The sequence below is a fragment of the Ursus maritimus genome, unplaced genomic scaffold, assembly GCF_017311325.1.
Source record: "Ursus maritimus isolate PB19 unplaced genomic scaffold, ASM1731132v1 scaffold_36, whole genome shotgun sequence".
Lineage (NCBI taxonomy): Eukaryota > Metazoa > Chordata > Mammalia > Carnivora > Ursidae > Ursus > Ursus maritimus.
The window spans coordinates 13653127-13679668 of NW_024426230.1; the positions used below are offsets into that span (position 1 = coordinate 13653127).

Here is a 26542-nt window from a genome sequence, read left to right on the forward strand (position 1 = left end):
GGTTTATTGAATTTCTTGGACTGTGGGTTTGTAGTCTATGAATTTTTTTTTTAATTTCAACCACTTTTTTGAAGATTTTATTTATTTGTCAGAGAGAGAGAGCACAAGCAGGGCGAGTGGCAGGCAGGGGAAGAAACAGGCTCCCTGCTGAGCAAGAAGCCCGATGGGGGACTGGATCCCAGGATCCTGGAATCATGACCTGGACCCGAAGGCAGACACTTAACCAACTGAGTCACCCAGGCAACCCTCAACCATTATTTTTAATAGTTTTCTGTCCCCCAATTCTTTTTCCTCTCCCTCTGGACCTACTATTCAATATATATTAGCCACTTTAACTTGTCCTACGGCTATTTTATACTTCATTTATTTCTTTTTCAGGCTATTTTTCCTCTGTGTGTTTTATTTTGGATAGTTTCTATTGCTTTATTTTCAAATTGACTTATCTTTTCTTTTGCAGTGTCTAATATGTTCTTAATTCCATCCAGAGCCTTATTCTTTGCAGGCATATTTTTATCTCTAAAAGTTAAAGTTGGGTCTTTTTAATTTATCTCTCTCCTGAATTTATTTATACCTTATGTTATCTTCTGGAATATAGAAAATATAGTTATAGGAGCTGTTTTAATGTTCTTGTCTGTTAAGTCTATTATCTATTCTTTTTCCAGGTCTCTCTCTATTGATTTTTTTTCTCGTCGTGGTTATATTTTCCTGCTTTGCATGCCTGCTGACTTTTTTTGGATGCCAGTCATTGTGTATTTTAACTTGTTGAGTGTTGGATTTTTTGTTTTTCCTTAAAATTTTTTGACTGTGTTCAGGGATACAGTTACACTGCTTGGGAACAGTTTGATCGTTGTAAGGCTTTTTTAAGCTTATTAGGCAGGATCAGAGTACCTTTAATGTCAGTTGATTTTTCCCNNNNGTTTAGGCAATACCCCTCGGAACGCACTACCTGTGGAGCACGAGGTTTCTCTTCTTTGACTGATCACAGCCTTGTGTGAGTTTTGGTTATTATCGTGCCTGCTCCTTTCTGGTAGTTCTTACCCTCACTTACTGTCACATGTGCTGGTCAGTACACAGAAGAGTCAGGGTATGCACTGCTGCTCTCCAGAGCCCATTGCTTTCTTGTACTCTCCCTGTGCAGCGTTCCCCACTGCATGCAGACTGACTCTTATTCCATACTCTGACCTGCAAACCCAACCACCTTGGCCTCCAGCACATTCTTAGTTCTGTGTTCTCAACTCAGGGAGGCTGCCAGGCTCTGTTCTGTTACCCTCTCCCTGCGCCCTGCTCGGTTGTAACCTCTCCCGATGGTAAGCTGGGTCAGTCCAAGGGCTCACTTCATATGCTTCCCTTCTCTCAGGGATCACTGTCCTGGGCTGCCTGTTGCCCAAAGTCCAAAAACATTGATCCATGTATTTTCACCATTGTTTGCAGTTGTTGTGGTTGGTTTGGAGTGGGTTTTGTTGTTGTTTTTTTCAAGTCAGGGGGTAAATGTGGTCCTAGTTACTCCATCATGGCCAAAACTATAACTCTTCCTACAACTCTTTTAAAATGTCATCTTCATGGGGCGCCTGGGTGGCTCAGTCATTAAGCGTCTGCTTCTCTGCGTCCCAGAGTTCTGGGATCGAGCCCTTCATCTGGCTCCCTGCTCAGAGGGAGCCTGCTTCTCCCTCTCCCTCTCTTGCTCCCCCTGCTTGTATGCTCTTTCTTTCTCTTTCTGTCAAATAAATAAAATCTTTAAAAAAATAAATAAAATAAAATGTCATCTTCTTAATGTCTAGCTGCTCTCTTCCCTGTTAAGAAATTAGCTGTCTTTCTCTCCTGAAAGGAAAGTCTCTGTTTTCTCTGTTGGAGTTTTTTTTTAGATTTTTATCTTTTTCTTTGTTTTTGACAGTTTTGTTTTGTGCCTAGCTGTGGCCTTCTTTGTGTATTCTTGCTTGATTTCATCCATCTTATTAAATCTCTAACTCAGTATCTTTTCTCAACTTCAGGAAATCTTTGGTGAATATCTTTTTCTCCTCCTTCTGAGACTCCAATTGTATATATTTTATATTTATTCACTATGTTCCCACATGTTGCTTTCACTCTTCTGTGTTTTACTAAATTGCCTCTAGAACATTAGTTGTGAATTTTCAAAATTGTCTTTTTTTCATTAATCCTGTCTACAGCTATTAAAACTATTCAGGTCTTAATTTCAGATTTTATACTTTTCAATTCTATAATTTCCTCTTGATTTTTTTGGGGGGTACATTACAATTCTCTGGTGAAATACTCATCTTTCTAAATATATTGTCTCCACCTCTGCTTCTGTTTTCTTCAATATACTAGTCGTAGTTACTTAAAAGGCTATGTCCACATGTCTACTAACTCCAATATCTGAGTCATCCATGGTCTGTTTGTTTTTTTGCTTTCTGGATGCATGATCCTCTCTCTTGCCATGCCTGTTAATTGTTTACTGAATATAAGACATCATGACCCTCTGGATGATTTTGTCTTCCTCCAGAGAGGGCTTATTAGCCTTTCCTCTATTGGGAAGATTGAGTGGAAGCTAATCACCTTAATCCAGTCAGGTACTGTGCTGAGTTGTAGCTGGATGATACCCTAAGGCTCAATTTTCTCTGGTTTGCCTCTCTTCCAATGGCATAGCTCAGTCAGGCTTCCAGTGGTACAAGTGATATATCCTCTGGGGCCCATTGAGATAGTCTCATCTGAGTTTTTTGGGGTTTTTTGTTGGTTTGTTTAAGTAGGCTCCATACCCAAGATGGAGCCCAAAGCAGGGTTTGAACCCACAACCCTGAGATCATGACCTAAGCTGGGATCGAGAGTCAGAAGCCTAACCGACTGAGCCACCCAAGCACGCCTCTTCTAAGCTTTTTTAAGTCCACTTAGGACAGCTCAGAATTTGCCAAGTTATTTTGAGGGGAAACTGGGTGTGTGTTCCAGGCACTTTGACTCCCCAGGTCTATCACTCCAGCCTTGCAAGATTGCCAAAAGCTATTTCTTCTGTCCCTAGCAGCAGTCTTCTGCTAGAACGAAGCCCAGATTATCATTCTCTCACTTTCACCCAAAACCAGCAAATGCCTCCAGGGGAAGAACGGCTGCAGATCATCAGTTTACCTCTCTGTTCTCTTTAGAATCTTAGTCCCTCTTTGTTTTAGCCCCTCTCTAATACACCTTAAATAACTTTTTGGAAGTTATCCAGCTTTTCTTTCTTTTTTTTTTTTATTTTAAAGATTTTATTTATTTATTCGACAGAGATAGAGACAGCCAGCGAGAGAGGGAACACAAGCAGGGGGAGTGGGAGAGGAAGAAGCAGGCTCCCAGCGGAGGAGCCTGATGTGGGGCTCGATCCCATAACGCCGGGATCACGCCCTGAGCTGAAGGCAGATGCTTACCACTGTGCCACCCAGGCGCCCCCCAGCTTTTCTTATTTTTGTCAGGAGCATCGGTCTGCCACAAACTACTCTCTTCTGTCTGGAAGCAGAATTTCAATGAGTCTTTCATTTCTGTTGTTATTATTTTTTCATTTCTGAACGTTATATTCTGTTCATTCCCAATCCAGTCAGTCATTTTTATGGTCTCTTGTTCCTATCTCATATTTCAATCCCTTTTTATCTTATGCATTTTAAACATGCTTATTCTGTACTTAATTTCTGATAATTTTAATATCTGTAGTATTTATGGCTCCAACTTTGCTGTTGTTTCTGCTAGCTACATTTATACTACCTCGTTTCTTTGAATGTTTGGTGATTCATGAATGTGAGCCTATCTTTCTTAGAATTATCCACTGTGGGACTTTTCAAGGCCTGGGTTGAAGGTGGGCGCCTCTGTACAGGCTTCACATTTGCTTCACCTTTAATCCCCTGGGAGTGTATCAGCCTTAGAGCACTTTAAAAACTTCATCTGAATTGTACTGGGCCAATATTATTGATGATAACTTGGTCGAAAAGCCCACCTGAGGGCTAGCTTATGGTTATAAAATTCATGGCAGGATCCATGTTTATGGATTGGAAGAATTAATATTGCTAAAATGTCCATACTACCAAAAGCAGCCTATAGATTCAATGTAATCCCTATCGAGGTTCCAATGGCATTTTTTACGGAAGTGTCAAAAACAATTCTAAAATTTATATGGGACCACAAAAGACCTCAAATCGCCAAAGAAATCCTGAGAGAGAAGAACAAAGTAGGAAGCATCACACTTTCTGATTTCAAGCTATACTATAAAGCTATAGTCATCAAGACAGTACGGTACTAACTTAAAAACAGACAACAGATCAATGGAACAGAATTTATTTTGTGAACTAATATTTGACAAAGGAGCCAAGAATACTTGAGAAAAGACAGTCTCTCCAATAATGGTGCTAGGAAAACTGGATATTCGTGTGTAAAAAAATGAAACTAGACCCCTATCTTGCACCACTCAAAAAAATGAACTTGAAATAGATTAAAAGCTTAAATGTAAGACCTGAAAGCATGAAACTCATAGAAAAAAACTTAAGAACAAAGCTCCTTGACATTTGTCTTGGCACTGGTTTTTTGGATATGACACCCAAAACACAAGCAATGAAATGAAAAATAAATAAGTGGGATTATATCAAACTAAAAATTTGCACAGAAAAAAAAACCATTGACAAAATGAAAAGACAACCTGCAGAATGGGAAAAAATATTTACAACCATATATCTGATAACGGGTTAATATCCAAATATATAAAGAAATATAACTCAATAGCATAAAAACAAACAAGCCAATTAAAAATGGGCAAAAGACGTAAATGGACATTTTTCCAAAGAAGATATATGATGGGCCAACAGGCATATGAAATGATGCTCAACATCCCTAGGCATTAGGTAAATGCAAATCAAAACCACAAAGGTGTATCACCTCATGCCTATTAGAATGGCCATCATCAAAAAGATAAGAAGTAAGTGCTGGTAAGGTTGTGGAGAAAAGGGAACCCTCCCCCCTTATATATTGTTGGGATTGTAAACTGGTACGGCCACTATGGAAAACAATATGGAAGATCCTCAAAAAATTAAAAATAGAACTACCATATGATCCAGTAATTCCACTTCTGGAAATCTATCCAAAAGACATGAAAACACTAACTCAAAAGGATGTCTGCACCTTCATGTTTCTCACAGCATTATTTACAATGGCCAAGACATGGAAACAACCTAAGTGTCTATCAACAGATAAATAGATAAAGAAGCTGTGATATATACACATATATAAAAATATTGGAATATTATTCAGCCATAAACAAAACCCATGAAATCCTGCCATTCACAACAACATGGATGAACTGGAGGGCATTATGCTAAGTGAAGTAAGTCAGACAGAGAAAGACAAATTTGTATGGTCTTGCTCATATGGGGAATCCAAAAAATTCGTAGAGGAAATACTTTTTTATTCTACATTCATAGCCTACGTTCAAGGTTTTTTCCTTGGGTGGGCCTGGGACTTTATCCCTTATCCCCTGCTCCACTAAAAGTCCATGAAAACCAAAGCTCAACTTCACCCCTTCATACGGCAAATGCTTTCAAGGTAAAAATTGCCTTTTGTACTCTACTTAACCATTGAAGGTTCCCAGTTTTCCTTAGGTTTTGGCCTCTGAATATTCCTCACCGGCTAGCAAATATATTGATAGCTTTTGAGAAGATATTAGTCATTTTCTATCCAGCATTTTTAGTTGCTTACAGAGGGGTAACGTTCATCATAGCAGGAAACAGTAGTCAGGGCTGAATGTTATTAAATGTGTACACACACACACAGATAAAATTGTACTGCTAATAAAATGTTCTGAATTTAGTTCCAAATTTAGTATCACTTGTATACATGATTAAAATGAGTAGATAATAAATTTACTTTCCAAGGTCCATAATTGCAGCTCTTTGTCCCCACCAGTAACTACAAGCAGTTTTTCATTAAAGAAAAGAAAATGATTGAATAATCCAAATTAGCCTGGGCAAGAAAACGAACAGCTGCCTAAAATGAAATGTTTGAGTTATGAGCCATGTGCCACTTTGGTTTATCTGCAACCAAAAGGTTTAGAATCCTTATTCAATTAACCATGTTGCTGGGAGGGCCTGGTTGCCCTGAATCAGAGCTGCCTGGTGATGAGTAAGAGGTATCCGTGACACGCAAGTTCAGACCTTGCAACTCTGTTTTTGTTGTTTGAACTTTCTGCTCCGTTGTAGCTAGGGATCCGGCATGGAATTTAAACACTTGTGTGGTAACTCCATTCCTTCGGCCATTGTGTTGTTAAGCTCTAGCTAACGAACTTTTAACACTGGCTCGATGTAAAGCAAGACTTAGAAAAGAGCAGCAATCAACATTTCGGGTTTTATAATTAAAACCATATGATTTCTGTGTCTTTAGGAAGTAAGCTGCCCTTGTCTATCGAGTCCAACTGTTGCCCCGAAAGTAGTCTTCCTAATATGTGCAAAAAGTAAAGAAATTAACCAAGGTGCATCTAAGAAAGCTTAAATTAAGAAGTGACTTTCATTTCAAAAATCACACCTACTGTTAGGAAAATTTCAAAATGCAGACCTGTTTTAAAACTCAGGAACTTTGCCTAAAATAAAGGAAACAGACTTACCTAACATTTGCAAAGGTGAGTGCTGCCAAATGCACCAGTCAAGTATACTTTGTCTCGTGTGGCCCTTTTCTTCCATGCCGACAGTTGTTGTTGCCTAGGGAGATCCTCCTGATAACGTCACAAAGAATGTTTCCGAGACCCATATAGATTGTGTACACATTGGCTTGCTAAAGACAAGTTTTGATTTTAAATCTCTAAGCTTCATTTTGCTTCTAAGCGTACTGTTTGAAACAAAAAACAGGTGACTACAAGAGAGGAGACTGAATTTCTTCTCCAACTCATAAATCACTTTGAAGATAATTCTGGATGAGAAAATGTACATATAGTTTGAACAATGATATATAATGTGACATAAAACTTCTCGGAGTTTGAAGAACTACTTTGAAGAATTACTCTACACTTGCATGTATACACTGATTTCTGATGTCTTACGTCACAGTCTTTTCACATTACAAAATTAGATTTGCTTTTTGCACCTTATGTTCTTAAACTGTGGTCATATTAAAAAGAGTAGCTGAATACTTTCATTTAGGTGACATAATAACATACTTTCATTTAAATGAGTATGTAATCTTGCTTGTCAAATAGAAGTGAAGAAAACCTTTTGAAATCAGAAGTCTCAATTAAAACTTCAGTCTTGTCAAAACCATCACTTTATTTTTGCTTTTATAAAGTTGCAACAACTCATTCCGGAAATAAAGCTATATTGTAGACTGAAAACTTAAATATTGCAGATATTATTGTGTTTCAGTTGCGGTAAGGGAAACAATGGTTTTATTATTTCAAGAGTCAAAGAATGAAGTGTAAGTGTACTGTTTTGTTTGGGTGTTTGTTTTTTAGATTTTAGGAAAGTTTTCTGGTTCCATATTGGATTTAAAAAAAAAAAAAAAAACACCAATTGCCCAAATCGTACCTGGAGATTCTGGCACATTATTTTGTTTTCATATGGATGGCAAGAAAATTAACAAAAGTAACTTTCTATCATGCTAACACCTCTGACCTATGCTCCAAGCTTACTCTCCCATTTTAGTTCCTACCCTGTATTTTCATTATTTAATTCATTTACCATTTTTAATCCTCTACTCAGTCAAATCCACCTTCGTGTGTTTAAATCCAATTCATCCTTCAAGAATACTTATGCACCACCCCTACATGAAGCTTTCCCTAATTCCCCACCCCCACCCCAACACCAAGCCACAGCTAATCTCTCTTCTGTATGCCTTATAGCTCTTTCTTCATCTCTCTTAGGGCACTTATTAAATTTCCCCTTGTTTCAGTATTCCTGTACTATCTCCCATTAGAATGCAGCTTTTAGAAGTCAGACATTATTCATATTTCTTTGCACAGGTAAAAACTTGGTAGTCATTCGTGTTAATGATGAAACCTAAATCTTCCACCTATGTTGTTTTATAAACATTTGGGTGACCTGTCTTTCTAAAAAAAAAAAAAAATGACATTAAAATATTAAGATTTGAGTATCCTTTCCTAAAATAGTGGTATTGAAATATACTAGCATGTCAAATTATTTAGCACCTGGCATATTACCAGGTGAAATGTGATTACCTGAAGACTTTAACTTATAACCGTAATCAGTTTAAAGTGAAGAGTTACAGTCTTTGTTGTTGTTGTTTGTTTGGTTTTGATTTAGGTTTGGTTTATTAATCAGAACTTCTTGTGTAGCTGTTAAATATTGGTCCTATAAAGTTCAAAGTTTGAAATTTCACTTTATGATAAAGTGAAGACATGTTTTCATTGTCTTGGAAAGTTTAAACAAAATTTCCAGACCCCAGAATAGGACACTTAAATCTTTATTGAACAACAGTAATAATTAAATTACTTTCTGGAACCAAGTGTGTCAAAAATCAGAGAGAGAAGACAAGCAATGTATAAACCAATGTGGTGTGTTTGGATGCCTTCTGATATTGCTAAATAAAGTGATCTACTTTAAATTATGATTTCAAATTCAATGATTCCTTGTTTCTGAAAAGTAAAATTTTCTGAATTCTGATTATTTTGATAAATTTTCTTGATATTTTACTTTCTGGTTATATATTATTCTTTCAATACCTAAGCCGTATTTTAGGATATTTGTGAACAAATAAATTGTGTGTGAACATGTCCCACCAAGCTACAGCTTCCAAAATTAATATTTAGTTACTGATTTTATCTCTACTTTATTCTCCACCAATTTTCATCAGGCAACTTGTTAAATGAAAATCTTCTAAAGCTTAAAAAATGCATACCATTTTCCAATAAATAGGTCAGTTATATCCAAGCCTTTTTGAAACACTCAGGCATAGAATATTCACTGCATTTACTTGTATAACCATGACATTAACACACTAAAAATCTTTAAGTTCCTTAAGGAAGAGTTTCTTATAATCTGTCCTGGCTCTATCTAACCAAATTACATTTTCAAGAAAGTATGTCCTCTAAATTGTTTTTAGTATGTACCTCACACACAAAGTTAACTATCTTCGTTATAGTTGATTGCTGGCAGAGAGATTCACTTTCAATAACAGTATTTTGTTTGTAATTTTCTAGGAAATACGGCTCCTTTCTCATCAAGCAACAGTAAGCCAAAACTACCAACATTGTTTACCATGTTGAAAATTAAAATCATCTTAATGAATGAATAGTGGTCAAATGCTGGCATGTGTCTAGATGTAGCAAAAAGGTTAAGACACTACCTATGTTAAGACTTAATTTTTCTTGAAATTCATCAGACAAGAAATGGAAAATGCTATAGATTCTTAGCTTTCATCTTGAACATCTGAAGTTCTCTTAGCTAGTAATTTTTTACTTGGAATTACATCTTTAGTCCCAAGAGCTTCCATCTCTTCGAAGCCAATTAATTAAAACACATAGTAGCCTTATGGAACTTTACATTTGGGTAAAATGAAAACAAAGGAATTGAATAACTTTTATAATGTGACCTAAGCAGGCATTTTCAAGCACAAATGCGTATCCATTCCTAAATTCCTGCTTCCGTATCTGTTTCTGTTAAGAGCTGAAACTTGTGCCATCATGGTTAATGTTTTGACAGATTTTATCATAAATCCTGCTGTTGTAAATTTGCCTTGAGCCAAAATTTAACATGTTGTAAGCTCAGAAACAGTTTTTACTGTTGGTGACCAGAAAAGGAAATAAATCAATTATGCTCTTCTAAGTGATGGGAGGATAGAGTTTAACTCTTTAAACGTTATACATTACTTGAAATTTAGGAGTAATTTTCATTTTGTATGTCCAATGCCTGACTCTCAAGTGTCAATAAAATATACGTAAACACATTCTATCACAAGGAAGAATATACCAAAGGAAATATTATGTGGTTTATATATGCTCACTAAATTTATAATAAAAATATTATCCTGAATTTTTTAAATTAAAAGGTCCTTTGCCGTAGTATGTGGAGTCAAAAATTTAAGCCTTCAACATTCGATTGATTCAAAAGCTATGGGGTACCCACTATGTTTCCAAATAATTTATCAGAATTCTCTTTAGTTAGACCCCCCATTTTATGGTGTCTGTCATCTACTATTTGATAACTACTTGAGTATTTTATTACACATACTTCCAATCATTGCTGTTCCTTAAAGCCTGAAGACCTAGATTTTTTTTCTCTCTAAAACAGCTTTAATGACCATGACCATTAATATTTACTCATAAATGCATTTGTACACAGGCTTAACCATAGCACATGAATGAAGAAAAAAAGAGTTGTTACCCAGTTCTTTACCCTAGAATAAATCAAATCAACAAATATTTATCGAATGTCTACTATGTGCAAATAGCCCTGGACTGGTCAGCTTTTAAAAGCCATCCAACTTTTCACATTGACAAATCCAAGCATTATTATTTCAAGCATTGCAGAAGCTGCCTCCATGTCCTTTAGGTGACAAAGGCTATGAGGACTCTGGATTACTTGGAATAAAGAAAGACAAGGAAGAGAAAGCTAATTAACAGGCTGAAAAGAGGAGAAAAATATCACCGATGGATTGCACCATGTATGTACGTGTATATATACAGGTATGTGCGTATGAGCTTAGTGCATGAGTGTATTTTATGTATGTGTGTATATCTATATACACGTGAAGAATGAGTGAATTTGAGAAAAATAGACTTTGTTAAGGTGACATAAGAATGGGCATTTACTGAGTTCAGAGCTTTGCTTTAGAAATAGGCTTAAACGTCTGGTTAGTGTTAAATAACACTAAGTCCTATAGTATAATGAAACCAAAATGTATCATGGTATAACAGAAAGATCACTCAGCTTGGTGACCAAAGTTCTAAAACCTAGCTTGCCCTAAAATCTATTAGAAGATGACCTCCTCAATCAATAGATTTTATTAGAAGTGACTTCTATGTTGCTACTGTAGAAAATTGTTGTAGGGTCCTAAATAAGAAGTTAATTTGATCATAAGTAAGAGAAGACACTTGGACGCTCATTGTAAAGATTCTAATCATTATTATAAACTAAATAAAAACTACCAGTAAGAGACAAAACGTACATACTTTATTATATTATATATTCTATATTATACTATTTATTATACTATACTATTTTATACTATATATTATGCTGTAATAGTCTCTGCATTTAATTCTGTTAATCTGTAAAAGATAAATAACGAACTATCATACCACGTCAAATAATTAAATGTGTTTCCTTAGTGAGGTTTGAAAGGGAGGCCGGTGATAATTTCCAGCTTTAACAAATAGAAGTAATCCTGGCTACTGTGCATAGTAGGTATGTATATATCTTGGCCATTGAAGACATTGTCATTGACATTCTCCCGGAGGATGTCTGGTGTCAATTTTAAAATATTTGTTTAGAAGAACTAATTTTTTAATATCCATGTTTGCCTCCTATTGGTAGGCTAAGTTTAATTTCCAGTGAGGATCAAAGCAGACTCTAAATAACCTTTTTAAGTAGCATTTACCTTTTTCTAAAGTACCTGAAATTAATTGCTCAACTTTTGTGTGGGGGGAAAATGTTACAGCTCTATTATTCAGAGTTGATATTTCTGTTACAAAATTGTTGGTTATTAAAATCACTTTGAAGCCAAGGTATCTTCTCCTATATCTTTTTAATTATTTGATTCTTTGCCTATCTGTAATTTATTTTCAATGCATACTCTAATTGCTCTGTAGTAAATTTTGGATTTCTTCTCAGCTACAGTCTTTCTCTTCTTGGTAAAACCATGCTATTGGCCTTTATAAATATAAGAATCACTTTCAATGTATTACTACATTGATTTGGTCTCTTTCATTTATTTCCTTGGTATATTGTAATTAATGTCTTTGGTATATTCTAAATAAGATTTCACTTGAATGGTCCAGATCTAAGTGCTTATGTCTGTGAAGAAATATTATCTTTAGAGTTGTTTCTAATTTTCATTTCCTCTTTGCCCTCCTTTGACCAGTATTCCTGATACTAAGACCCTCTCACCTAGGACCTAGCCTGGATTCACCTGCCCCCTTGTGGTGTTCCTCTCTGAATAGTTAATTGATTTCTGAAATTTGGACTGGTATTACATATCCTGAAAAGAGAAATCTCATCCCATTACTCTTGTCTAGCAGTCTAGAGTCAGAAAAGTTTTCTTCTCTTAGCTACTGGCTAACACAAGAAGAGGAAAAAAGTGTGGTGAGTTTTTTTTACTTTTTTGTTTGTTTTTAATTCAGCACACAAGAAGGAAATTGGGCAAGAAATGAGTTGCTTGGAATAAATGATGAAAATTAATTTTGTCTAGAGTCGAATATTAGTGACCTACAGATTGATAAGGTAAAGACATATTTCGAACATTCTCATAAAGCAACTTAAAATCAAGTTTTTTCTATGTCAGTGTTTCCTTTTTCAGTGAGTGAAGAAAGAAGGGAAAATGGCATTCTATCTTATTTAAATTTTAAATAGATTTTGTAAGCCTTTCATCAAGGATGAATTCATAAATATAAAAAATAAACCTTGTGTTCTGTGTAGTCAAATATGTCTGATACAATTGGCACAAATACATTTTTGTTTCCTTTTCTCAAAAAGGAATCCCTTCACTTGCCACAGGACTAATTTTTACATCTTCTGCTGAAGTTAATAGACTTTTCACATGGAACAGGGTTGTATATGGTCAATGAGTGAATAACCTACGTGCAGATTCAGAGACATTTTGCAAGAATAAGGACTTAAGAATTAAGTCTCTAGTTAATAAAGAATAATATAAAGATAAAGAAAGGGAAAATGAAAGAAAAGCAGTATATGCGTAACTAATCTGTCTTTCTTGGAAGGAAAAGATGGATTAATAAATGATTGTTAACAAGTACATTTTTAAAGATACTCTTTTCTGTTAACTGTAAATATTTCTAACAGAAAAGAGTTGTCTCTTTCTATGCTGTCCTACCTCCTGCCCCTACTCCCCACCAAAATCTGATTTGATTGAATAATAGTGATCTTCTGTGGCATTTTAAACTTCATGTCACCTCCCTTGAGATCTGGAAGGAACAGCATGCACGTTTTAATAAAGCTCTATGCAGTCCAATTGCCAGGTTTCTAGTACCCACCTCTCCTTTTCAGTTTCTTTTACATTTGTAACAGTTGACCTACTAACAGGTTCCCAGAAACACAGGTTCAAATTTTGGCAGGCTTACCTCACCTCTTTGTCCTTCCAAAGTACATAAATGCTAAACTGTGTTCACAGTGAGGAAGGGAGAGTCATTCCAATGAGACTTTTAAAACCAAGACCCTTTCTGCTCCCCACCAAGTTACTGCCATCCTCTCCAAAGGAATCAAGTTTTGTCAGTGTGCCCTTGGCATAATTTCTTCAGCCGGGATTAAAACACAGGTGACAGAGTCTACCTTATCTTCACAGGGCATTAGTCACTCTATAAAAGTTAAATTTATTATGAAATACTTTGTGTTAACATATATCTTCTCTGGGAAGTTGGAAACAAAGGCATGTCCTTTAAGACTCCATATGGGGAAAACACATCCTCCTTTGGAATTTAACCTTAATTTGAACCAAGATCTGTGAAAGAAAAGCACTTTAGTGTATTGTTCCTTGCTCCACCCATCTACCCCTTATCTAAATGGGGTTACTGTTGCTTCGTGTTTTTTAACTCTTCCAGTTCCAAACCTTGCTTTCCTGAGTTTAAAATTTATCTCAGTAGAGAAATATATTAAAATAATTGTGGCAAACAATTATGCTCTGTTTTAAGGATAGGATTTTATGTGACACGTTAATTCTAATCTTTGAAATTAAAATACACGTATAGCTAGTTTATACTCATATACTTTGTTTTTAACAAATGGTATATTGTAAAGAATATTTTATCTCCTAAAAAAACTTATTTCCTGAAAATCTTCTCAAAGATTCTCCTACTAGCATTGTCATGTATGCATAGTTTATACTTTATTAGAAGTTTAAAAAATTAGAAGAAAAGTCCACATTAGGAATATAATGAGGTATATTTGAAAGACCAAATTCCAAGACCTTTATTTTCTTTCAGTCTGTTCACAAAGTCTTTGCAATGCTTTCACTGTATCTAAATCCATAGATGCCCAACGCTCCTTTTTAAAAGCAAAAGCAAAACCTTTATTGCTGCTATCCCCATCATAACAGACTACTTGTTTATAAACATCAAGGAAAGTATTTCCAAAAAAATTGTTTAAGTTGACATTTTTAAAAAATACTGCTTATACAAATGCTTGTTTCTTTAACAGCATCTACCAACAAACTTGTAATTGTCCAAATGATTTTCCTTCATTGACTTTTGTTACATGAAGGGAAAAAAACACAAACTAAAATTTAAATATAAACTTAGATTTTTGTTTATTAAAAGAACATAATTTTTATTTTTTTTATTTAAATTCAATTTAAGTAACATATACTGTATTATTAGTTTCCTAGGCAGAATTTAGTGATTCATTAGTTGCATGCAACACCCAGTGAAGAACATAATTTTTAAAACAGACACATACTCAACTCCACTGCTCAAAACAACTATCTTCATGAGGCGTCTTGCTGGCTCAGTCAGTAGAGGATGCACCTCTTGATCTCTCGGGCTTGTAAGTTGGAGCCCCTTGATGGGTGTAGAGATTACTTAAACAAAAATCTTTTTAAAAAATTGGTCTTAAAAAACTATCTTCAGAATTATTAAATTGAAAACATCTTTAGAAATTCACATATTTGTTAATTTGTCATGTATTCCATTATTACACAGTATATTTCATTTAAAATGTAATATTGAAATTAGTTTGATGGATACTTTTTTAAAAAATATGGAATATAGGGGCGACTGGATGGATCAGTCTGTTAAGCGTCTGCCTTCGGCTCAGGTCATGATCCCAGGGTCATCGAGTCCCAAGTCGGGTTCCCTGCTCAGCTGGAAGCCTGCTTCTCCCTCTCCTCCCCACTCATGCTCTCTCTCACAATCTCTGTCTCTCTCTCTCTCTCAAATAAGTAAATAAAATCTTTTTTAAAATATGGAATATAGGGGCGCCTGGGTGGCTCAGTCGTTAAGCGTCTGCCTTCGGCTCAGGGCGTGATCCTGGCGTTCTGGGATCGAGCCCCACATCAGGCTCCTCCGCTGGGAGCCTGCTTCTTCCTCTCCCACTCCTCCTGCCTGTGTTCCTTCTCTCACTGGCTGTCTCTCTCTCTGTCAAATGAATAAATGGAATATTTTTAAAAATTTTTAAAAATAAAATAAATAAATAAAAATAAAAATATGGAATATATATAATACATTTAGGATATTAGGACATTTATCACAAGTAATATCAAGTCAGAGCATCAGTGCTCTCCACCTCAACCCCAGCTACTCCACCTCAGCCCCAGCTACATTTATTGGTTCCACCCCAAATAACCCTCAAATAACAAATCACTGAAGCTTACTTAGTCTTTAGCAGTCAACACTTTTACATACTATCAGTTATTTAAATTCATAATGCATGTCATTTTTCATGGAAATTATAAATTTGCGTGGAACAATGAATTGGCGATTGGAATACTTCACCTCTCAGACTCAACTCCTTGGTTCTCTTGGACTTTGCACTGCCTTAGATGCTAATTTGATAAAACTTTTTTTTTTTTTAAGATTTTGTTTATTTGACAGAGAGACAGCCAGCGAGAGAAGGGAACACAGGCAGGGGGAGTGGGAGAGGAAGAAGCAGGCTCCCAGCAGAGCAGGGAGCCCAATGCAGGGCTCGATCCCAGGACCCTAGGATCAAGCCCTACGCCGAAGGCAGACACTTAAAGACTGAGCCACCCAGGCGCCCCTTGATAAAACTTTCTTAAAAGGTAACAGGGCTATATGCTCTGTTGCCCTACTAATTGCTGCCCCCCTCAATTTTTCCAAGGATGATTTTGGATGACCATCTTCATGGTGTATATAAATGCCTATATAGTTATATCATGCATCCATGATCTTACCATAAAATAGCCATAGGAAGATTTTTCACCGCAGTAAAGTGGTCAAAATACCAATGAACAAGATAATGGAAGAAGTGATGATAACTAAGTATAAGATTGAAAAGGCAGATGTTAACCAGAGTCAAAGAAAAAAATTAAAAGCGTGGACTTTGTAAATTATGGGAAGAAGCAATTTAGCAAAAACTGAAATAAAGGAGTAAAAGGGAGAGAAAGAACCAAAGATAATTCCAAACTACCACATGAAGTAATGTTGGTAAAAGCCCAAAGTATTTGCAAAATTGGATAAATTAAGGTTAAGTGCGTGTGTGTTTATAAAAATGTAGATAAGTGTGGTCTTCACATATTAAATTTCGAAGATGTAAGGAGGTAACAAAACAATAATAAAATATTGAAGCATCCTTATTGACCATGAGCTATATTACTAAATAAAACTTAGTTCGATGAAATTAGAAATAAAAAATACCATAGGTCCCATGGAAGTTATTTATTTTTATTCTTATTTTTATCTTTGAAACCCCAGCACTAACACATGTGAAAGGTGAAAGTAGTGTTCTCAGAGGAAATGTTTGTATTCTATGTGGAAGTCTTCAGTATTTTTCTAAAAGTACATCTTGATGAGGGGATTGAAAGAGATACTAGAGAGGGTTTTATTGTTTGCATTAATCAGTAATTCAGACAAAACCATACCAGGGTGCTAGGGATACAAAGTTGAATCAGACAGTGTCTGCCCTCATGGAAATCGGAGTCCAGAAGCAATGATGTAGCTATAAATAATTAGAAGACAGTATGGTGGGTACCATAATAGAGGTAGGCTCAGAATGCTTTAGCAGAACAGGTAAAAGGGCATCTTGCCCTGCCGATGAGATTAAGGAAGGCTCCCCAGAGGAGATGGTGTTTGAGTTAAGTGCCGCTGGGACTGGCAATTAAGCAGTCCATGGTGACTTTAATGAGAGCAATTTCTACTCTAATAAGACACAAAATCCAAATTGCAGACAATTAAGAAGTGAATGAAAAACGTAGAAATGGAGACAGTGAGTATAGACTACTTTTCCCAGGAAATTGCTTTCTAACTCTTTTTACTTGCTGCGTCTGAATAGATTTAATAAAGAATTTCACTTTGCACAGCACAATTAAGTGCTATTGCTAGTAATGGATTTTTTTCCTGCTGTTGGTGAATAAATTTCATTCCATTTGTACAAGCTCGGGAACATGAACCCTTCTAGCAAGAGCCTTACCACTTGAAGGAGGGTCAGATCTACACCTTTGCATTTTGAGCATCTTTGATCCTCAGTTCTTCTAGTCCTCCTTTCTATTCTGGAGTTTCACAGTCTCCATTGCCAAGTATACCCGGAAGAAACTTTCTCTTCCCTCCCTCTCTTCCATCTTTCTCATAATTTCTCTTTATACGTCTAACCATATATCCTCAAGTGATTCAAATATTTTATTATCTACACTTATCTTTCTAATGCTAAACATTACCTACTGAATAAACCAATTTCTTAGAGCGTTCAAGGCCCTACACATTTTTATTCCAGCCACTTTCTCAGCTTTATCTTCCCGTACCCTCCTCTTTCATGCTTCAACTTCACCTTCTCCTCTATACACCCTGAACTTTCTGGCTTCCATTTCCCGACACTGTTACCTTCAACTGGAATTGCCCCCTCCCTCCCTGCAACCTCATGTCTAAATCCTGTCTGACATTTATGGTCTTACTTAGTTGTCATATTTCCTATAAAAGTCTTTTTTGATCTTCCCAGTACTACTGTTCTTCTCAACCTCAGTTTTTATATATGTCTCTATGCCATTCATTCAACAAAACTTTTCTGAATACCTACTATGTGCCAGAAATCGAAATAAGTCACTATTTTATCTCACCACTCCTATCAGACTATAAATTCTTTGAGATTAAGAATCATCTAATATAGCTCTAGAAGTATCTATTGCAATGATTTACACTAGTAATTATATAACAAATTGATTGCATTAATGAATAAATTAATCTCAAATGGAGATCCATCCCCTGAAATTCAATTGAACAAAGATAGCACCCAAATCTTTTATCTTCCCTGCCATGAAGTTCTCTCCTACCATTGTCTGCAAGAATGCAGTTTGTCACTTCCTCAGTTTAATTGTCTTAAAATGGCATTTTTCAAAATTTGGTATTTGGCTTCCTTGTATTTATTCTCTTAAATTCTTCCCTGTCTTCAGCTTCATACATTCCATTGAAAGATTCCAGAAGTTATAATAATCAAGTCATTCCACTTTACCTACGTGACTACCTCACTTAGCTGGTATACTACAACTTCCTTCTTACAAGAGTCACTTGGTGTGGCTGGGTGGCTCAGTCGGTTACGTGCCTGCCTTTGGCTGAAGTCATGATCCCAGGGTCGTGGGATCGAGCCCCATATCGGGATGCCTGCTCTGTAGGGAGTTTGCTCCTCTCTCTCCCTCTCCCTCTCTCTCTTGCTTTCTCTCAAATAAATAAAATATTTTTAAAAATTTTTTAAAAAGGGTCACTCAACTACAGTCACTTCCCTCTTTCAACCCATCCTGCATAAGTTAGCTATGGATTTCAACTCAGATTATATTTCTTTTCAAATCTTCCTCTTTCTGTAGCCATTATAAAAACTGTTTAATACTAACACACTTCCATTTCTTCCCTAATCTTATATCTTCTTGCTATTTGCCAACAATCTTTAGTTTAAAATGTGCTTCACTGGGACGCCTGGGTGGGTCAATCGGTTAAACGTCTGCCTTCAGCTCAGGTCATGATCCCAAGGTCCTGGGATCGAGCCCCACATTGGGCTCCCTGCTCAGCAGAGAGCCTGCTTCTCCCTCACGCTCTGCTCCCCCTGCTCATGTGTGGTCTCTCTCTCTCTCTCTCTCTCTCTCTCTGTCAAATAAATAAATAATCTTTAAAAAAAAAAAAAAGCTACTTCACTGGGGCACCTGGGTGACTCAGTCAGTTAAGCATTGGACTCTTGGTTTTGTTTCAGGTCATGATCTCAGGATGGTGAGATTGAGCCCCATGGCAGGTTCTGTGCTGGGTTAAGCAGCCTGCTAAGATTCCCTCTCTCCCTCTTCCTCTGCCCCCTCTCCCTCTGAGTGCACTCACACATACACACACACATTCTCTCTCTCTCTCTCAAATAAACAAATAAATCTTTTAAAATAAAATGTGCTTCACTTCTAGAACATTCTACGTCTTTACTACCATCAGCAGAGTTTACTATCACTCCAGCTCTCTAGAACCCAACTTAAAATCTGTTTTTAAGGGAGTTTCTTTGATTAACCTAGGTTTGTGTATCACTACACTTATTTTCTATATATTGTTGAATCACTAAATTAATTTGAATTAAATTGTATTTATCCAATTTGCCCCCCCACAAGAGTCCTCTGCTAAGGATGTTATCTAATCCAACTAGTGTAATATTCAATACAAATCCCATATACTGATCTGTATTATTAATGTGAAGCTTTGCTCTTCATGATGATGTTAATCTGTGGTTTTCTGCCCTTTAGGTAAAACAAATATAATGGATTAAATAGAACCAAGATATTCAACTCTTCTAGAATTACAATATATAACCAAATGATTGGGCTTTATTGACTAATCAGCTAGAATTTACAGAAAAATTAATGCTACCATTAAACCAGTTCCTAAAATATGGGTAAGAGAGTGAATTTGAGGCTTGAATACAAGATAATTAAGAAGATATAACAAGAATTACCAAGATTTGGTGTGAGCAGCTAGGGTTTAGAATATAATAGGGAAAAGTCTTCTGCTTCTGACTATAACAGAGTTGCTAAAATCAGAGTAATTCACTCACTGAGAATAACTATAAAACTTGGACAAAATATAAATTCACAGCAGGGGCGCCTGGGTGGCGCAGTCATTAAGCGTCTGCCATCGGCTCAGGGCGTGATCCTGGTGCTCTGGGATCGAGCCCCACATCAGGCTCCTCTGCTGGGAGCCTGCTTCTTCCTCTCCCACTCCCCCTGCTTGTGTTCCCTCTCTTGCTGGTTGTCTCTCTCTGTCAAATAAATAAATAAAATCTTTAAAATATATATATATATATATAAATTCACAGCAAAGCCAAGTAAAAAACATTTACTAAAAAGATAAAGAACTAAGAAGAGAATTTGCCAGTCCCATGATGCTGGGGAGACAAAAATTGGAGTGCAATTCTCACCAAAAAGGAGAGACTCAGCTTTTGAATCAGATCTTGGGAAAGCTATCCCATAGGAATAAAGATAAATTGTAAATAGAGTAGCTTCCACTATATCAAGGTGATCTTCTCAAACACCTAAAACACTTACCAATACAAGGTGAAATTTAGAGGAAGGGGCAGGGAATTTGCCTGTGCTCTAGACCCTGCACTGAATAGGAGGCTGCCTGCCATTGGAGGAGATACGCAGGGCCTGCCTAAGACCGAGATGGGAGCTGGAGAGCTGAGAAATCCTCCCCTGTCCCACCGTGATCCTTGCATCTAGTAGCAGGTAACAGCCACGTACTTCTGGGGAAAATAAAAACATGGGAATAGACTCCCTCTATGCTGCAGGCACAGAGAACCTGCTAAAATCTGAGGGTAGAGCAGAGAATGAGGGAAAAAAAATACCTCCAGCTCTCTCAAGCCTCACATTCAACACAAGATACTGGCAACCCAGCCCCTCCCTGGAAAAATTTTAAATCTGTGGTACACTAAAGATAACTTACAGCAACCACAAGACCCAAATCACCTCACACGTTGACTAAATTTGCTCAAATGTCCACACTAATGGCCTGACAAAAGACGAGGTATTACCATTTTAGACATTTACCTCAGTTTCAATTGCTCTTTTATATATAATATTTGACATTTAATTTAAAAACAAAACAAAAAACAAGACACATTAAAAAGAAGGACCATGTGAAAAGATAAAATAGTCAATAGAATCAGACCCAGAGATGACCCAGATGTTGGAATTACCAGACTTAAAAAAGAGAAGAATAAAGATATATATTAATTATTAATTTCAAAATAGTAAAAAAGAGTCACAGTTAACTTCTCAGAGAAATAGAAACTGGAATAAAATGAAAAAATGAAATAAATGAAAAATAAAACTTTGAAGTGCTGAGAGTAAAAAATCAACAACCTAGAAACAAATGCATGGAAAAAAATAAGAGATTATCATAAGCAGAGTTCCACCAAAAGAAATCCTAAAGAGAGTTGGTTAGGCAAATGCAAAGTGATGTGATCACAGATGAGACCATGGTAACATAGGAAAGAATGAGAGCACCAGAAAGGGTAAATGTGTGACATAAGGTAAACGGATATTTACTGTTTAAGGAAAAATAGAATACATGTAATAAACAGTTTGTTTTGTTCAAAAGAAACAAATCTATTAATATTGGAAGTTGAATGATCATAGCTAAATAAAGCACAAATTTGAGGAAAATGTTTACCCAAGTGCTCATCTGTACTTGAGTTTAATGTTGAGAAGCTCACTATTTCTGAGGTAACCTACTCTATATATAACTATGTTATAGATGTCTTTATAACCTATCATCTTCTTGAATTTCTGCCTCCTGGCTCTAATTCTGCCCTCTACAATGATGCACAATAAATAATTCTGATTTCTCTCACATACGCTTGAAATAATTATAGTACCCTCCAATGTAACAGAAATGTTTTATTCTGTAGTCAAACATCCCCAGTCTAAACAGTTCTTCACAGGATGTGGTCCAGTTCTCCTCTAACCCAGAATCTTCTAAATGTACCTCACTTTCTTGATATCTCTGAAATGGATCCTAACACATGAAACAAAATCCTGTAGTGACCAAGGCATTCTTGCTTTCCCCACTCCATGTGTTCAGAAATGACATTTATCTTTCATAAGGGGAGAAAATCACGCTATTTATTCATATGTAATTCCTAATTTTACTTCTGTGAAAGCTCTGGCCTCAAGAGGTTAGGACTTATTTTTGTTCACTGAAAGCTATTGCTCAGAAATATTAGGCTAGGAATAGTGTACAAACAAAAACTGGCCAACAAGATTCTTGAGGCTATGTTAACAAAGTGACAGTAGTATAGTCTAAAATTGTGACCTTTGGGATGTCAAAGAAGGAAAGACTGGGGTAATGGGGGTATTGATAAGGCATAGTAACCACTTTTGGATGTATGGGCCATAAGAGGGATGAGTCAATAATGACTATGACTTTTCAAGCCTTAGTAACAAAGAGAACAAGAAAAATATGGAAATCAGGATGAATGCCTTGTTACTGAGAGAAATGTGTTGCTGTAATTTAAATGTATTGGATATTCATGGAAATAACTTGTAGACAGGCATAGAAATAAGATGGGAGATTTTGTTGGAGGACAGGGATGGACTTTTAGCTTGACGCATGGTAGCTTGAGCCATAAGACACAGGAACAAAGGCCTATCAATGTGCTCTAGCCAAAGACCGTCAGAAACATACGTATGGTTGAGCAAATTGGCTTTACTGCTTGTTTGCAAATAAGACCACACACCATAGGAAACTGTGGCATTTCAGTAAGAAGGTGTTAGAACTAACTTATTATAGGTTAGATGTTCTGTGTGAGGATTCAAGAAAGTAGAACTTTGAAAAAAAAAAAAAGAAAGTAGAACTTTGAATTGGTTACTGTCAGGATGTGGGGCAAGTTCTGTGATTGGGCATCTTAAGAAATCTTATCTAGAAAGAGGGAAGACTAGAACAAAGCTAAAGCTGTAATTTGTAGAGAAGCAACAGTTACTAGTATTAGCAAGCACAAGCAATGTTTGCTATCTTTGTGGTTTGCAGTGACTTTATTTTCATCTGTACTTAGACAAGTTACAGAGGGGTCTTTTTGTCTTACCTCTCTACAGTTAGAGTGTCCTTGTCTAATGCTGGCATTCAGTAAAACAGTTTATGTTTGACAGGAGAACACCTAGGCCTGTGAATCCCAGGTCAACTCCTAAAAATACTGTAGCCTCGCTGCATGTGTCAAGCCATTTTCCAAATGTGAGGGGTTGGTTTTGTCTTTCAGACCAACGGACTTAGCCATGGGGAACAAGAGTGGAAGTTGGAATAGACAGAAAAGATAATTATGGAGATAGAGAAGCAGTCATGAAGAGGTAGAGAGCAAGGGTAGGCTGGTGCCAGGAGGTCCTTGGTGAGAGGATGGTCAACATTGCTAAGAGTATTCACAGCTGTTTGGGACTCGGGAAAAATGGAGTAAAAACATCATTGAATCAAGGTATCACTGATGATCTTCAAGACAGAAGTGGGAGGGTGGGTTGTTGTGGTTGTGGTTGTGGTGGTTGTTGTTGTTTTTCAAGATAAAAGTTTAAGGGACCACAGATCAGGTTGCAAGGCTATGGAGAAGGAGATACTGTGGGTAAAGACCACTCATTTGAAAAGTTTGGCAGTGAAAAGAAGAGCAAGGGAATGTTAACTAGAAGATTTTGTGAAATCATTTTCAGGAGATTTCACCCTAAAATAGAGATGACCATTACATGTTTGAAGCGGAGGATAAGGAGCCATTGAAAACAGCAACAGGGTAGATGCTAGTAAAGCAGTAAAAACAGAGGGGTCTGAGACTAAGAACCTTGGGACATATGTCTGTCCTGGAGAGAAGGCAGGACTCCTTCACACCCTAGACCTAGCAGAGAATGTAGGTACAGAAATAGAAATGTTGAGTTGGGATATATGGTAGACGTGGGAATGGATGACAGGTAAAATCGTCTTTTTTCCCTTTTCCTTTTTCAGTGAAGTTAGAAACTAAGATCATTAGCAAAGGAGAAAGGGATATACAAAAGCCGGGAGAAAGGCCGAGTCATCTGCTAAGAAGTTGTTTAGTAAATCAACAAAAGATACTGTTTTCTATGAAGTCACCCATTTTGTTAAAGAAGAAAATGCGACTTTTGCTGTATATTACGAATTTACAGAGGATTTAGAAGTGAGAGCCCTTTTATTCTCAACGAAAGGGGGGAATGGTTGCCATCATTTTACATTAAGAGTGGTCCAAATAAAGCTTTTTCTTGGAGTATCCATGCTAGATTAAATATTATTTGACAAATAATTTGTAACTTTGGGGGGGGCTTTGAATACTCTATCTCCCAAAGGAAAAAAATCTTGCTGTTTTCAAAAACTAGAGGGCACATCGACCAAAGACAATAGCCATCCAGAAGGCTGAATTCCATAATACCTAGAGCAAAGATAATTAACGTTTCCACTCACAGTCACAAAACCGGACCCCCACTCTCCACTGAATTCTGTTTATGTGTATCTAAACACCGAGCCGCCCGCTCCTTCCCGGTATGAGGTGTGATTGAGAGATAACTCAGCCCGCGGCGGCGGAGCAGTTTTTGTGCACGCCGGAGCACATGCTCTCGTGAGCATCAAAAGGAGATGAAGCCTGATTAACCATTTTGAAATCTATCGGATGAGGAGAAGTCCTTACAAAACAACTTTTATACGCTTTAATTAAAAACGTGTTCCGGCAGCTCAGAGCTGAATGGGCTTCAGGGGGAGCAGGGCTGAGCCCGTTGCTATGACGACACCAAATCTTTTCACGCCTGGCCCTTCCCCAGCACACTGTGTCGCGCTCTGTCCAGCCATTAATTTGCCTCCGTCCCATCTCTCACTGCCCCAGTCCCTTGGTCTGGGAGTTGATGGAAGACCCAGTACTATCTACCTTTTCGGCCATAGCATCTCTCCCTCACTCTCTTTCATCATTTCATCTCTTATATTTTCCCTGCCAATCCCTATTTTCTTGCTTCTTTTGAAAACAAGTTCACCCCATGAGTTGAAAACATTAAAAAAAAAATGTGAGAGGGGGGTCACAGCATAGGAATCACTGCTGGATATCCTTCATGATAAATTCATTTTTAGTGGTCTTGAATGTAGTTGAGAAGGATCTCACTGTCTTCTACATTTTTTTTTCAGGTTTAACACTGGCAACTACTCCACTCACCCTGTTGCTGAAGATGAGGCTGAAATAAAAAAGACTATGTTTTATTCTGTTAATTTGTGCTTATTAAAAAATCTCAGGTTATTCCACAAACAGTCTCACCCGGAAGTGAATGTAAGACTTTGAAATATGTCCTGAAACATCGCAGACCTCACTCTATTTAAGAAAGCTCTTGAATATTTTAGAAGTTGTACTTATTATACAGAGACTTAAATAAAACCCAGTGTTGTCACTTGTTGTACCATATGAAACAAGAATTGGGTGGAACTTGCCCATCACACAACCTAACTTGGGAGAACCTGATATTTTTGCCATCTTGTATATTATAGGCCATAATATTATTACACAAAAATGTTAACTCTTTGAGTCATCAGAGGCCTTACAACTTTCATTTTTATTGTAATTTCAATTTTCCCTTCCACCTATCCCGTATTATAAGATAGGCGAGTGGAATGCAGTGGAGATCGTTTCTCATTTGTTCTCCCTACTTAATTCCGTCTCCTCTTACTGTGATTACACTTCCAAAGTGAATTATTTGTCAGATTCTGGAAGGACTTCCTTTCTAATTGCCTGACTCGGTGGAGATGTTGTAACTTAAGAGACAGGTGTGGTCAGTCTGGAGTGTTAATCCTCAGCATAGCATGGCCCAGTGGTCACTGTATAGAAAGTGGGTGAATCCTTCAGAGCCATGGGAGCCCAGAATAGTTTTGAGTCTGAGATTCCAAATCATAATAAAACCTTGAAGTTCTAGCCTCTGCATTCCTGAAATTGAAATTTAAAAATTTAACGTCTCTTTAGAGGTTTTATAATGACCTTCCTCAGTCTCTTTACTATATAAAACTCTGGCATAAGACATTCCTAATAGGCCACATGTAAATCTGTGGGCCACAAGTTCACAGATACTCTAAAGTCACTCTAGTATAAGGAACAGTATTTCCTTTAAATGAAACACCCCCCAGGTTAGTTCCTAGGTTCTTTTCTCATAACTTAAGAACTTACCATATTTTAAGAAATTGAAGTCCTTTGACTTCTTACCATAGTCATACTTAAAATGTGGTGAAGACTCTGAGTGACCTAGCATTTGGATAGCATCTCACAAATGGACCAAGTCTCCTGTTGATAATTACCTGGTATAATTTAAATGAATTAATGAGATTTAACTTTCTTATCCCCCTCTCAGTATTAAGAATAAAAAAATCAAAGGCTTATACATGCTAAAAGTGTTTTCCCACCAGGGTCACTTGATTTGGAACAATCTTACATGGGTACTAAAGGAAGTAAATGTGTATAGATTGACTAATAGGCATTCAGGTATCTGAAGCAGGTTTTAGAGCTAATAAAAATGTATCCTCAAAAAGGTGTTTTACCTAAATATCAGAGAAAATATTCCATTGGCAAAATGTTCTCTGTTGTGAATACAGTGCTTCTCCATTACACCGATAAGAAATGGGAGTCCTTCAGTTCTTGACATTTGAATCTATTCTGGACCTGGCCTGGGAAAACTCTGAGGGGAATAATCTTGCAGGTGAGTGGACTAGAAAACATAAACAAGTCTTTTCCATCACCAT

General features: G+C 36.8%; 1 long non-coding RNA gene across 1 annotated transcript in view; it reads left to right on the forward strand.

Moving 5' to 3' along the window:
* LOC121100290 overlaps nucleotides 1-25194 on the forward strand; it is a 28892-nt gene extending 3698 nt beyond the window's left edge. Inside the window, exons 2-4 of the long non-coding RNA XR_005832049.1 lie at nucleotides 9146-9175; nucleotides 10497-10630; nucleotides 23049-25194. This is a non-coding gene — a long non-coding RNA (uncharacterized LOC121100290). The remainder of the gene's footprint in view (nucleotides 1-9145; nucleotides 9176-10496; nucleotides 10631-23048) is intronic.
* Nucleotides 25195-26542: the final 1348 nt, after the last annotated feature.